Source organism: Miscanthus floridulus, chromosome 19, assembly GCF_019320115.1.
Source record: "Miscanthus floridulus cultivar M001 chromosome 19, ASM1932011v1, whole genome shotgun sequence".
Taxonomy (NCBI): Eukaryota; Viridiplantae; Streptophyta; class Magnoliopsida; order Poales; family Poaceae; genus Miscanthus; species Miscanthus floridulus.
The window spans coordinates 61,372,273-61,378,272 of record NC_089598.1 but is presented as its reverse complement, the minus strand read 5'-3'; positions in this window follow the sequence as shown (position 1 = coordinate 61,378,272).

Below are 6,000 nucleotides of genomic sequence, written 5' to 3'. Positions count from 1 at the left end.
TGCCATAGGCACAGAAATCGTTTGGATGCACCCAATGGAACTCCTTGGTGACATGGGTCATGTGGAATCTCACTTCTTTCTGTTTGGAGACAGTGTAAGTGTCGATGCAAGATAGCTACACATTTTGCGCCAAACATACCATCGGCTCAGAAATCACTTTGGGCGCACCCGATGGTACTCCTAGGTGACGAGGCTCATGTGAAAGCTCGCCCCATTCGGAGACAGTGCTAATCTTGATGCAAGATAGTTGCACAGTTTGTGTCGAACGTACCATAGGCTCAGAAATCATTTTGGACACACCCGATGGAACCCCTAGGTGACTTGGGTCATGTGGAATCTCGCTTCTTTCCATTTGCAGACAGTGTTAGTGTCGGTTGCAAGATTGGTGCATGGTTTGCGCTAGACGTACCATAGGCTCAGAAATTGTTTTGGACGCAGTCGATGGTGCCACTAGGTGATGAGGCTCAAGTGAAAGCTCACTCCGTTTGGAGGTAGTGCTAATCTTGACGCAAGATTGGTGCATGGTTTGCGTCGAACGTACCATATGCTGATATATCATTTTGGACTCACCAGATGGAACTCCTAGGTGACGTGGGTCATCTGGAGTCTCACTTCTTTCTGTTTTGAGACAGTGTCAGTGTTGGTGCAAGATAGGTGCATGGTTTGCGCTAGACGTACCATAGGCTCAGAAATCATTTTGGACGCGCTCGATGGTACCACTAGGTGATGAGGCTCAAGTGGAAGCTCATTTCAGTCCGTTTGGAGATAGTGCTAATGTTGTCGCAAGATAGGTGCACAGTTTGTGTTGAATGTATCATAGGCTTGAAAATCATTTTGGACGCACCCAATGGAACTCCTAGGTGATGTTGGTCATGTGGAATCTCGCTCCATTTGGAGATAGTGCTAGTCTTGATGCAAGATAGCTGCATGGTTTGCGTCGAACATTCCATAGGCTCGGAAATCGCTTGGACGCATCCAATGGAACTCCTAGGTGACGTGGGTCATGTGGAATCTCACTTCTTTGTTTGGAGATAGTGTAAGTGTCGGTGCAAGACAGGTGCAAATTTTCCGCCAAACGTACCATTGACTCATAAATCGCTTTGGACGCACCCGATGGTCTCTTTGGTGACAAGGCTCAAGTGAAAGCTCGCCCCATTTGGAGATAGTGCTAAACTTGACGCAAGATAGTTGTATAGTTTGTGTTGAACGTACCATAGGCTCGAAAATCATTTTGGACACACCCGATGGAACCCCTAGGTGACTTGGGTCATGTGGAATCTCGCTTCTTTCCATTTGGAGACAGTGTTAGTGTCGGTGCAAGATTGGTGCATGGTTTGCGCTAGATGTACCATAGGCACAGAAATTGTTTTGGACGCACTCACTGGTGCCAGTAGGTGATAAGGCTCAAGTGAAAGCTCGCTCCGTTTGGAGATAGTGCTAATCTTGATGCAAGATAGGTGCACGGTTTGCGTCGAACGTACCATAGGCTCATAAATCATTTTGGACGCACCAGATGGAACTCCTAGGTTACGTGGGTCATGTGGAGTCTTACTTCTTTCCATTTTGAGATAGTGTTAGTGTTGGTGCAAGATAGGTGCATGGTTTGCGCTAGACGTACCATAGGCTCAGATATCATTTTGGACGCACTCGATGGTACCACTAGGTGATGAGGCTCAAGTGGAAGCTCGTTTCGATCTGTTTGGAGATAGTTCTAACGTTGTCGCAAGATAGGTGCACAGTTTGCGTCGAACGTATCATAGGATCGAAAATTGTTTTGGATGCACCCGATGGAACTCCTAGGTGACGTTGGTCATGTGGAATCTCGCTCCATTTGGAGATTTTGCTAGTCTTGACGCAAGATAGCTGAACGGTTTGCGTCGAACGTGCCATAGGCTCAGAAATCGTTTGGATGCACCCAATGGAACTCCTTGGTGACATGGGTCATGTGGAATCTCACTTCTTTCTGTTTGGAGACAGTGTAAGTGTCGATGCAAGATAGCTACACATTTTGCGCCAAACATACCATCGGCTCAGAAATCACTTTGGGCGCACCCGATGGTACTCCTAGGTGACGAGGCTCATGTGAAAGCTCGCCCCATTCAGAGACAGTGCTAATCTTGATGCAAGATAGTTGCACAGTTTGTGTCGAACGTACCATAGGCTCAGAAATCATTTTGGACACACCCGATGGAACCCCTAGGTGACTTGGGTCATGTGGAATCTCGCTTCTTTCCATTTGCAGACAGTGTTAGTGTCGGTTGCAAGATTGGTGCATGGTTTGCGCTAGACGTACCATAGGCTCAGAAATTGTTTTGGACGCAGTCGATGGTGCCACTAGGTGATGAGGCTCAAGTGAAAGCTCACTCCGTTTGGAGGTAGTGCTAATCTTGACGCAAGATTGGTGCATGGTTTGCGTCGAACGTACCATATGCTGATATATCATTTTGGACTCACCAGATGGAACTCCTAGGTGACGTGGGTCATCTAGAGTCTCACTTCTTTCTGTTTTGAGACAGTGTCAGTGTTGGTGCAAGATAGGTGCATGGTTTGCGCTAGACGTACCATAGGCTCAGAAATCATTTTGGACGCACTCGATGGTACCACTAGGTGATGAGGCTCAAGTGGAAGCTCATTTCAGTCCGTTTGGAGATAGTGCTAATGTTGTCGCAAGATAGGTGCACAGTTTGTGTTGAATGTATCATAGGCTTGAAAATCATTTTGGACGCACCCAATGGAACTCCTAGGTGATGTTGGTCATGTGGAATCTCGCTCCATTTGGAGATAGTGCTAGTCTTGATGCAAGATAGCTGCATGGTTTGCGTCGAACATTCCATAGGCTCAGAAATCGCTTGGACGCATCCAATGGAACTCCTAGGTGACGTGGGTCATGTGGAATCTCACTTCTTTGTTTGGAGATAGTGTAAGTGTTGGTGCAAGACAGGTGCAAATTTTCCGCCAAACGTACCATCGACTCATAAATCGCTTTGGACGCACCCGATGGTCTCTTTGGTGACAAGGCTCAAGTGAAAGCTCGCCCCATTTGGAGATAGTGCTAAACTTGACGCAAGATAGTTGTACAGTTTGTGTTGAACGTACCATAGGCTCGAAAATCATTTTGGACACACCCGATGGAACCCCTAGGTGACTTGGGTCATGTGGAATCTCGCTTCTTTCCATTTGGAGACAGTGTTAGTGTCGGTGCAAGATTGGTGCATGGTTTGCGCTAGATGTACCATAGGCTCAGAAATTGTTTTGGACGCACTCGCTGGTGCCAGTAGGTGATAAGGCTCAAGTGAAAGCTCGCTCCGTTTGGAGATAGTGCTAATCTTGACGCAAGATAGGTGCACAGTTTGCGTCGAACGTACCATAGGCTCATAAATCATTTTGGACACACCAGATGGAACTCCTAGGTTACGTGGGTCATGTGGAGTCTTACTTCTTTCCATTTTGAGACAGTGTTAGTGTTGGTGCAAGATAGGTGCATGGTTTGCGCTAGACGTACCATAGGCTCAGATATCATTTTGGACGCACTCGATGGTACCACTAGGTGATGAGGCTCAAGTGGAAGCTCGTTTCGATCTGTTTGGAGATAGTTCTAACGTTGTCGCAAGATAGGTGCACAGTTTGCGTCGAACGTATCATAGGATCGAAAATTGTTTTGGACGCACCCGATGGAACTCCTAGGTGACGTTGGTCATGTGGAATCTCGCTCCATTTGGAGATATTGCTAGTCTTGATGCAAGATAGCTGAACGGTTTGCGTCGAATGTGCCATAGGCTCGGAAATCGTTTGGACGCACCCAATGGAACTCCTAGGTGACATGGGTCATGTGGAATCTCACTTCTTTCTGTTTGGAGACAGTGTAAGTGTCGGTGCAAGATAGCTACACATTTTGCGCTAGACGTACCATAGGCTCAGAAATCATTTTGGACGCACTCGATGGTACCACTAGGTGATGAGGCTCAAGTGGAAGCTCATTTCAGTCCGTTTGGAGATAGTGCTAATGTTGTCGCAAGATAGGTGCACAGTTTGTGTTGAATGTATCATAGGCTTGAAAATCATTTTGGACGCACCCAATGGAACTCCTAGGTGATGTTGGTCATGTGGAATCTCGCTCCATTTGGAGATAGTGCTAGTCTTGATGCAAGATAGCTGCATGGTTTGCGTCGAACATTCCATAGGCTCGGAAATCGCTTGGACGCATCCAATGGAACTCCTAGGTGACGTGGGTCATGTGGAATCTCACTTCTTTGTTTGGAGATAGTGTAAGTGTTGGTGCAAGACAGGTGCAAATTTTCCGCCAAACGTACCATCGACTCATAAATCGCTTTGGGCGCACCCGATGGTACTCCTAGGTGACGAGGCTCAAGTGAAAGCTCACCCCATTCGGAGACAGTGCTAATCTTGATGCAAGATAGATGCACAGTTTGTGTCGAACATACCATAGGCTCAGAAATCATTTTGGACACACCCGATGGAACCCCTAGGTGACTTGGGTCATGTGGAATCTCGCTTCTTTCCATTTGCTGACAGTGTTAGTGTCGGTGCAAGATTGGTGCATGGTTTGCGCTAGATGTACCATAGGCTCAAAAATCGTTTTGGACGCAGTCGATGGTGCCACTAGGTGATGAGGCTCAAGTGAAAGCTCACTCTGTTTGGAGATAGTGCTAATCTTGACGCAAGATTGGTGCACGGTTTGCGTCGAACGTACCATATGCTCATATATCATTTTGGACGCACCAGATGGAACTCCTAGGTGACGTGGGTCATTTGGAGTCTCACTTCTTTCTGTTTTGAGACAGTGTTAGTGTTGGTGCAAGATAGGTGCATGGTTTGCGCTAGACGTACCATAGGCTCAGAAATTGTTTTGGACGCACTCGATGGTACCACTAGGTGATGAGGCTCAAGTGGAAGCTCATTTCAGTCCGTTTGGAGATAGTGCTAATGTTGTCGCAAGATAGGGGCATAGTTTGCGTTGAACGTATCATAGGCTTGAAAATCATTTTGGACGCACCCAATGGAAATGCTAGGTGACGTTGGTCATGTGGAATCTTGCTCCATTTGGAGATAGTGCTAGTCTTGATGCAAGATAGCTGCACGGTTTGCGTCGAACATTCCATAGGCTTAGAAATCGTTTCGACGCATCCAATGGAACTCCTAGGTGACATGGGTCATGTGGAATCTCACTTCTTTGTTTGGAGACAGTGTAAGTGTCGGTGCAAGACAGGTGAAATTTTGCACCAAACGTACCATCGGCTCAGAAATCGCTTTGGACGCACCCGATGGCTCAAGTGAAAGCTCACCCCATTCGGAGACAGTGCTAATCTTGACGCAAGATAGTTGTACAGTTTGTGTTGAACGTACCATAGGCTCAAAAATCATTTTGGACACACCCGATGGAACCCCTAGGTGACTTGGGTCATGTGGAATCTCGCTTCTTTCCATTTGCAGATAGTGTTAGTGTCGGTGCAAGATTGGTGCATGGTTTGCGCTAGACGTACCATAGGCTCAGAAATCGTTTTCGACGCAGTCGATGGTGCCACTAGGTGATGAGGCTCAAGTGAAAGCTCACTCCGTTTGGAGATAGTCCTAATCTTGATGCAAGATAGTTGCACGGTTTGTGTTGAACGTACCATAGGCTCGGAAATCATTTTGGACACACCCGATGGAACTCCTAGGTGACTTGGGTCATGTGGAATCTCGCTTCTTTCCGTTTGGAGACAGTGTTAGTGTCGGTGCAAGATTGGTGCATGGTTTGCGCTAGACGTACCATAGGCTAAGAAATCGTTTTGGACGCACTCGATGGTACCACTAGGTGATGAGGCTCAAGTGAAAGCTCGCTCCGTTTGGAGATAGTGCTAATCTTGACGCAAGATAGGTGCACAGTTTGCGTCGAACGTATCATAGGCTCGAAAACCATTTTGGACGCACCCGATGGAACTCCTAGGTGACGTTGGTCATGTGGAATCTCGCTCCATTTGGAGATATTGCTAGTCTTGA